This window comes from Gavialis gangeticus, unplaced genomic scaffold (assembly GCF_001723915.1).
Source record: "Gavialis gangeticus isolate Ggan-Ray unplaced genomic scaffold, GavGan_comp1, whole genome shotgun sequence".
NCBI lineage: Eukaryota > Metazoa > Chordata > Crocodylia > Gavialidae > Gavialis > Gavialis gangeticus.
Genome location: NW_017729003.1, coordinates 15,442,110 through 15,451,390, shown reverse-complemented (window position 1 = coordinate 15,451,390; position 9,281 = coordinate 15,442,110). Strand labels below are relative to the sequence as shown.

Genomic DNA, 9,281 nt, shown 5'->3' with positions numbered 1-9,281 from the left:
TTGGTAATAAAACTTACCTTGAGATGCCCGCAGACATTCAAATGCTGAGGCCCTGAAAAGCAGAGAGCTTGCAGGGCCGATGCTGTGGAGCTAGGGGAGCCCTGTGTACACATCTCAGCATGCCCTGCAGACTACCTCAGTCTGCCTAGAGATAGACAGCAGCAGTTTCAGGGCAGCATTGTCAACTCAAACTGCCTGTATCTCCCTGCAGCACAATGTGGAGACTGAAAAGGAGGCCTGTTCTGTTCCCTGCTAAGCTGGAGCAGCAGAGTCCAGTAAGCAACAGAGTCTCCTGGTGGGGGCAGGAGCAAAGTACTCTGGGATGCTGGAGGACATTGGGCAACTGGTGCCTCCTGAGTTGGGGGGGGGCACTTGCCCCACTAGTTGACAGTCAGCAACTGGGTGGGGGTTCCCCCACAGCCGATTTTGCAGGCCAGGGGTGGTCCCCCTGCACCCAATCCTGCCAACCCACAAACACCCACAACTGGCAGCAGCATGCCACTGGCACTTCCTGGTCGGCAGGATTGGCCATGGGGGACCACTTCTCCTAGTGCACTCCCCAGCCAGCGCTCTCCGGGGGGGGGCACCAGCGATCTCGCCTGTCCACCTCTGCCCAGGAACACTGTTGTCAGAGGGTGCACATGCACCCTCTCCGCATCACCACCACTGGAGAACTATTCTGTAGCTTCTCTTTGAAGAGAATGTATACAGACTTTCGTTCTCCCAGAAGAAACCATGATTTACCCCTGGCTGTTCCCAGATCATTTTTCTCCTGGAGCTGCCATTTTTGCTCTGAGGGAAAAATCCTGAACATCTGTACACTTGTGGTTTCTCCTGGAAAAGAGCTGACTCTTCCAAGAGAAACTGAATGTCTACACCTGTAAATCAGATGTGTGTACGTATATATAGCATACGTTTTAATAAAGTGGGGCTCACTTCAGCAGATGCTGTGAAAGGATATGCATAGAGCAGTATACGCCTTTCATAGCAGCTGATGGAGTGCTAGCTCACAAAAGCTTATGGTATATATAACTCTAATTTAGTTAGCCTGTAAGGTGAAAATCTACCCTGCCTTCCGCTGGACTTTAGGCTAACGCAACTATGTCTCTCTGTTCAATAAACATGGACAAAACAACCATAAGATTCAACCTGGGAAAATTAACACCAAAAGGCATAGAATCAAATTCCCTGTAGCAACTCTGCGCTTTAAAAAGATGACTAAAGTCATATCTGTCACTGGTGTCCTCAGAGACTATAATCATTTTTTCAGGTGGAACATAGGGCCCGATTTTGTTCCCACTGAAATCAGCAGCACAATCTGCGTCGACTTGGGCAAGGCCAGACCAGGCCAAAAGTGTTTGGAGAAAGTTTCAAAAATATACCCTGATCTTTTAATTCCTGGTAAAGAGCAAAATCCATCAGAACAAGGACTCCAAATCCATCTGTACAAGCTGCATCAATTTCAAGATAAAAGCACTGCAAACCAAGGCTTGAAGTATGACACTGAGGCTTAATATGAATAACGAGCATTAAAAATGCTTGTGCTTTTTTTAGCCCCCGGCATTATTTTCCCTTTCAGTTCAAAGCTACGGGAACCGGCTGAGAGACTAGCGCTGTTTGGGTCCTGGAAGTGCTGCGTGACCCCAGGACTGTCCTCGCTGCTGAGGGACGTGTAAAGGGTGTCTCAAGAGAAGCGGGCGAGGCCCGAGGGGAGCAGGCCACGGCCCAGCAGCGGCGCCTGAGGCAGGGCCGGGGCACAACCGGCCGCGGCGGGGAGGGAGGTAGCTGCAGGGCCGCGGGAACAAGCCGCGCCGCCCGGTTGCACCGCGACAGCCACGACCCGAGCACCAGTCCCCCCACTCCACCCTGCGGCTCAGGGCGGGGCGAAAGCTCCGTCACGGACCCAGAAGAACAAGTCCAACCCAATCTTCTGCGGCTGCGGGAAAGCCCAGGCGGAGGAGATGGGGCCCCACTCCCTCCCATTGGCCACGGGCCTTGCAGGAGGCGGCCGTGGGCAGAGCGAGTGTGAGTAAAGTTTCCTGCCGGGCCGTATCTTTAGCAGCAGCAGCGATGGCCGAGTGGTTAAGGCGTTGGACTTGAAATCCAATGGGGTCTCCCCGCGCAGGTTCGAACCCTGCTCGCTGCGGCAGTACACGGGGTAGTTTTTTTTTTATTCTTGCTAAATAAGCTTGCTCGTTGCTAGCCAAGAGGCTGCAGCGGCATGAATTCTTTGCCTGGGAAACTCCCTAAGCATTAGCCACTCAAGAGACTCCGGGTCCTCCCCCCGCTCCCCCCAGCCCAAAAAATGGGCACTGGAAACCAGCAGCCAGTATTAATGCAGCGATGAGAAATAAATGAACCGTTCAAAATTCAGCCATAAATTTCTGCTGTCTGTTTTGTCATATGTGTTTAAGAAGCTATTCACTGTTAAGATGCATACCTAGGGGGAAAAGTGGAAATAAAAAGGAAATGCGAAAAAAAGTTTGGTTCAAATGTAGGGGTGTGGCAGGTGTGCCACACCTAAATCTGAGACCTGTTTTCATGCTGCCAAATCACTTGGTTTTACCGGAGTTACCCTGAATTCTTAAATGGTCTTAATGTAAGAAAGGTGTTCTTCACTTAGGAGCTCTTACCTTGATGCCTTCTAAAGTCTGCAGGCATTAGCTGAGGTCAACTTCATTAGGAAGTCCTCAGTGCAACCTTCTTTCAACTCAGGCATGGGTTAAGAGGATTTCATTTAATTATCTTTTATTGCAGTGTTGTTAGTTGTGCAATTTTCATCCTAACATTTTAAAGCCCACGCACTAAAACACATGCATGATACTTTTATGTGCAGGGCTGAAATAATTTTATTTGGGCTGCTGCAAGAAAACAAGTGAAAAATATTCCAGTAATTATGTTTTCTTCACATCTGCATTCATTTTGCTTCTTCAGTCAGAAGTGTAAGTTAGCCAAGTTCTTAACGTCAGCCACATTTGATTTATGTACCCACAAAATTTCATCTGGAATGTACTGGGTAGCTACAGTTTGTATAATACTATACGCATACAAAATTAATAAATGCAACGATCATGTGTTGAATTTTATTTACTGTAGCAAACTTTTGCTAGAAATAAACATGTTCCTCCATGTTATTTTGTTAGTTATTTCCTACTGAATACTTGCGCTCCATTTCATAACTTTAATAAACCTAACAAAGCTCCAACCTACTACTAACTGTAAAATAAATACAATCTCTAATATATCATTTCTGCTGACAGAGCTTATTTAGGATATGCTAAGAAAAAAATGAATTGATCTCTTGCATAGAAGAGGAAATGGAGAGTCAGAGCATATTAGGAATACAGCTGAAATTTTGATTAGCTTCCCAGTTTATTCGATCAGATATTTGCATTTAATGCAGATTTTCTTCTTACAAATGATTATTTTTCAAGTTTTCAATTAATGAGTAAAAAGGAAGTAGAACAAAGGAATATCCAGGTAATTTTGCAACAGTATTTATTGAAATGCTGCCCACTAGAGGTCTACAGAAAAAAATTTAAACTCAAATTGTGCCTGGGCCTTCCTAATTTTCTCCCTGCAGTCCCATGCAATAGTCTTATACTCTTACCTAATACTGTGACCAAATTTCCACTTTTTATAGGATTCCTTTTTTGAGTTTCAACTCACTGAAGAGATTGCTGTCTAGCCAGGCTGGCCTGCTGTTGCACTTCCTATTCAGATAACAGGGGTTAAGTGTGCATTGAGTACACTTCTCAGATAGGCATTCCCCTAATGCATTTAAAAATCTTATTTGAGGTTTTTTCTTGAGCTAGGGATCCAAGCAGCCTGTTAATTGTAGGACACCACTGGAGCTTAGTGGCTTTGCAAATGTTAGTCAGAAAGTTAAGATTCTGAGAGACTTAAGCACCTATGGGCACATCCAACAAGTGCGCATGTGCAGGGGCATGTGTTTCCTGTGGGACAAATAGAAGCATCACATATTTGTGCCACTGCTATTTTTCAGGGGCACAGCCCTGCACACGTACTCTGGCAAGTGGCAAAGTGACCTGAGTGGGGTAGGGGACACTGGGGCCAGCTCCTGTACTGGCCCCAGCTGCTTTACCTGGAGTCCTGGGCACCTCCCGGGGCAGGCTCAGAGCTTGGTTGGCAGCCAGAACATGCTGCCAGATGCGCCACACTGCTGCCACATGCGCTATGCTGCTTTTTTCAGTGGTGAGTTTTTTTTAAAGCAGGAGATCCAACTGTCAGAAAAAGCCACCACGCCACAAATTACCAGCGTGGCAAATGGGTACACGTGTACCGCATGAGGTTTGCAACTCCTCATCCTGTTTTGAGGCTCCACAAACCACACATGCACACTTGTTGGGATGCATCCTATGGGTTTAGGTGGAAGAAAGCAACAGATGTGAAAAGGTCACCAGTGTCTAAATCAGGGATGGCCAATTCGCAATGTGTGTGCCACAAGTGGCACAGCTAGCCTCTGTGTGTGACACACAGCAGACCAGGATAGGGAGAGGCAGCACAATAATGGATAGGGCAGGGAGGAGAAAGCAGAGCAGCAGATGAGGCAGCGAGCAAGAGGCAGAGTAGCAGATTGTGAAGGGAGCACAAGGCAGGAAGCAGAAAGAGCAACAGATTGGGAAGGGGATTGGAATGCTACTTGGGGAGGCTGCAAGGCTAATTTGTAATGTGCTTGCCAAGAAGGTTGGCCCCCATTGGTCTAAGAATTAATGTAAGTACCCAAGTATCTTTACAGATCTGAGCTAGGGAACCCAAGCTTCCTCAATCCACCCATTTCTCTCTCTACTGTTCCTTCAGCTGGCTCCATCTTTAAAGGTGTCCTAGAAAAACTGCCTTTAGGACTAAGTGATTTACAGTAACTCTTTGATTAAACACTTCTGACTCATAAGCAAGCAAGCCATTCTTTCTAGAGCACTAATGATTGTATTATAGATCAAGCAGGCCTGGAGACCTGGAAAACACTGGCAGCAAACTGCCTTTCTTTTAATAGTGCTGTCCAAAAAAAATGCTATAGAGAGAAAATGACAACATCCAAGAAGGTAATCTAGCCTCCAGCTTCTTTCACTTGTAACAGGTTATCATAGACCTGTATATATGGCAACTGAAAGGAACAGGCCTTGTGAAACTCCTGTTATCTAATTAGATGCTGCCAATGGGGAATCTTATTTTTTTATTACAATAACCAAAAATACATTTACTTCTGTTGACACTGCTCCACAATTTGTACTCAGACTCTTATTTCTGATCACTATAAATCTGCCATGTAGACTGCTAGATAGTAGCGGGCAGGTTATTATGGGTAAAAATCAGCATAACTCCATTCATTTCAATGGAAATATGTCAAATGATACCAGCTGAAGCTCTGGCCTAAGCAGTCCTGAAGGACCTGCTGCCTCATAACCTGTGTAGCCTAACACCTGTGAAAAATATATGTAAAATGTTCCCATGACAATATGGTAGCAATTTATCATTGCTTTGCACAGGTTTAAATGACTACACAGAGTACAACATAGTGGACAATTAGGCCCATAGCATGGAAGGTCACAAATGAGAAAACCAGAACAGCCAGTCACTCAAGCAATAGTCTCCAGGAGCCAGGAGGAGGAAAAGCACAATTGCTAGTCTGGTCCGTGTCAACATGGAATGGGGAACAAACAAGCAAGGCAAGAAAATGGGATAAATGTATGCAACTCCCTGAAGCAGGAGTCTTAGCAGCTCTGATAATGGTGAGATGATGAGAAACAATAAGAATGCCCAACACAAAGTAACTGATGCATATCGCAGCATCTGAAACCGAATGAGAGTACAGCCTTTTATTGAGTTGCTTTATCATTTGCCAGGTAATTGCATCCGCTTTATAACATCTTCACTCCCTGTTTCCCCAGCAATCTTAGCTTCTCCTCATTTATGGAGATGAAAGTGGAAGGTAACGGTGTTCACTGTCAGGAAATTAAAGTCCTTGATAAAGGTATTAGTCATCAGTGGCATTTGCTACTATAACTGAACATGTAACTATCACATTTGGGAAACAAACGAGTAAACAGGAAACAATTTTGCTCAGAATTTAGCATTGCTCCGATGGGGATTTTGAATGACATACTATTGTATTCATCGTTAATCAGCTCATCGGATGCCATTTTAACCTTGCCATTTACATCTGAAAAGTATTGGGATTATTTGTATATTCCTATTCCTATGTATGGTTTCCATTTATGCCAAAATCTTAGAACTAAAACTGTGAATAACATTATTGGTATAATTTTAGTTCATATGATGTAACTATTGGTCAAATAATTATCTGCTAAAACAGTCATAATTAGGGGCTTACCAAATTCACAATTTTCACAGAAACTTTGAATTTGGTACGTCTCGCATGAAAAAGCCTGGTTCATGTGAGAAAGTGAAAAAGCAGCCAGCAAGCAGAGGGGGAGGGAGGGGATGGAGCAGAGGAAAGGGGGAAGGGAGCTGCAAACAGAGGTGGGAAGCCCTGGCATCCTGAAGCACTGGGGGGAGGGAGAGGGAGAGGGGAGAAGGGTAGGGGAAGACTTTCACGGTGGAGTGCAACAGGCCCCCCAACACCTATGATTAACCAAGTGGTTCCCAGAAGTTCTGCCCTGCTTCAGAGATTGCAATATCCAGGAAGGGACAAGAGGGACCCCCATCCCACACCTCTGATTGGCTGAAAGGCCCCTGGAAGTCCTGCCCCTCCCCAGAGATTGACAGATGGCCATCTATCAATCTCTGGGGAGGGATGGGACTTCTGGGTGCCCTTGGCCAATCAAAGGCATGAGGGAGGGGGGCCTGCTGTGCTCCACCACAAAAATGGTACTTGACACCTGACTGGGACCATGAAATCCAGAAGCATAATATAAAGCTTCATTCTCTGGATTCAGTTTTTGAGATGCATACCACTGTAGTTATGCATACAGCATCATTATTGTATCTTAGCTTGTGTGCCATTTCATCATTGTATTCCAAACCCGTATCTATTGTCTTACAAGCTACAGCTGGAATCTTATTAACCTCAAAAACCAAAAGAAGGATCAGGTTTGCTCACTACTTTTGTACTTAATGCCATAGCCAGTTAGATATACATGACAAAGTTCTTTCTGCTTTGGATGAGAGTATCTTTGACCTGGGTCAAACAATCTCACCGTACCTGAAAGCACCATCCAGCATCAATGCTGCAAATGGAGGGAACATAGATCTGGATGGAAAATCCTCACTCCTCCCTAAGCTAGCAGGTCTGGGACTAATGCCAGCATCATAGGATCTCTAACAAACAGGAACAGTCATCAGGAACTCTTATCAAAACTGACTGGGCTACACAAAGCCTATTAGTACCACAAGGGCCCAGTCTTGTCTTATATTTGAAGGACTCACAGGATTAGAGGTGTGGGAGCAAATATATACAGGAGACTTCTTGAATACTTTTTCACAGATATGGCTAAGAAGGAACCTGGGCTGAGCTCTCTCCAGGGAGAAAGAAGGACATTTTCACATCATGTCTTAGTTGCAAGTAGATTTATAGCCAAATTAATTTCACAACTATACCTGAGTACCAAGTCCTTAATTTCCTACTCGTAATGTAGGGAGACAAGTCTACTTAGATGATCTTTGGTATTCTGATTACTGGGCAGATGCACTACAGACAAGGGAATTTGATGGGTTATATGCAAATGACATAATGCAACTGCTTCTCTGCATAGACAAAATAGCTCACACCATCTTGTCATGTGCTTGAGAGCAAGTTCTTACCTTTGTAACTGGATGCTTCTTCACTGACAGGATAAGTTCTAGATAGGCCTGAAACTGGTCCTTCAGAAGAGAGACTCTTGCTGACACTGAATCCAGGTAAGCACCAATTAACAGTCTGGGCAGGAAGGATCCAGTTTCATTTTTTGCTAATTAATAATAATCCTCAGAGACTGGAAGAGGCTCACTGTTCTCTGGAGGTTTTCTGACTTCTGAATGGCTGAAAAGCCTTTCAGTAATCAGTCATCAAGACAGGTAAACTGTGATCCTCCTGGCTCTGTAACAGCTCTACTACTACCCAGAGCACTTTGGTGGAAACTCTCAGGTCTGCGGGTAAACCAAAGACTAGGACTCTGTACTGGTAGTAGTCCTGGCCCATGATGAATCAGAGATATTTCCTGTATGAGTACCATCTCACAATGTGGAAGTTAGCAACTTGTAAGTTAAGAAATGTGAACCAGTCTTCTAGATCCAAGATTGTGTAGCAGAAAGCAGCCTTCATACATTTCCCTTCTGAACACTGATATAACAGAAGCCCCTTCTTGCCTGCACTAACCACCCCCCCCCCTGCATTTTGTGCTTTTCTTTTTCCTTCTGAGTATTGGCAGAGACCTAGGACACTCATTGCACAGGTGTGGCTAGGTTCAGAGCAAGCCAGAAAGCTAAAGTGGCTTTCTGCAAGAGAAACCTACAAACTACATCTACATATCAATTGAGCTAAGTGTCACTAAAGAAAACAAAAGAACTAAAATATCCACTTCAAAGACTGTAAATATACCCTGATGCTAACTTAACCCACTCACTGTCCCCAATAGCCTTTGATGCTCCCTACCTCACATTGCATTTTTATATTTCATCTGTCTCATCTTTACCAAGGCATTTTATATTTTATACTTTTAAACCCTTAAGGAATGTACTCCCTGTAGAATGAAATTACACCCTGGACCACTGTTAAAAACTGCACTGAAACTGTAACTGTAAAGTGATAAAATCTGCTATGCTGGGCTGGTCCCCCTTGAGTGAATGTGAGTATGTATGGTGATCAGTATGTAATTACATGACAATAGCCTAGCCAAAGGAACTCTACAAAACTCTACTGTACAAGCCATTTTAGGCTAATCAAGCCAAGGAACTGACTTACCCACCCTATTGACTATTCCTGTAACCCATGACAATACAGCCATTAAGTCAATAAGTCAAGGGTGGAATCCCAAAACTACACCATTGGGTGGAACCCCCAGTGACTGTGACTGACAGCTGTCATGCACTACTCAAAACTGACATGGGACAGCAACCTCCAGATTGGGCAGCCAAGATGATGCTGGGGGATCACACAAGTCTGCCAGAAAGGAATAAAAGGCAGTGAAGCCTGACCCTCAGTGGCACACTCTCATCCAGCACCTGACCTAATGAGACAGAAGGACAAGCAGGCAACCCAATTCTGGAGAAGACATCATCTTGAAGGAAGCTGACCATTGACAGCAGACTCCAGGGCCTCAGAT

At 44.8% G+C, this 9,281-nt stretch overlaps 1 non-coding gene across 1 annotated transcript; it reads left to right on the top strand.

Annotated features, from left to right (window-relative positions):
* The first annotated feature begins 2,064 nt into the window (after window positions 1–2,064).
* TRNAS-UGA lies at window positions 2,065–2,146 on the top strand. Its single transcript has one exon. It is a non-coding gene; the product is annotated as a tRNA-Ser (tRNA).
* The last annotated feature ends 7,135 nt before the right edge of the window (window positions 2,147–9,281 follow it).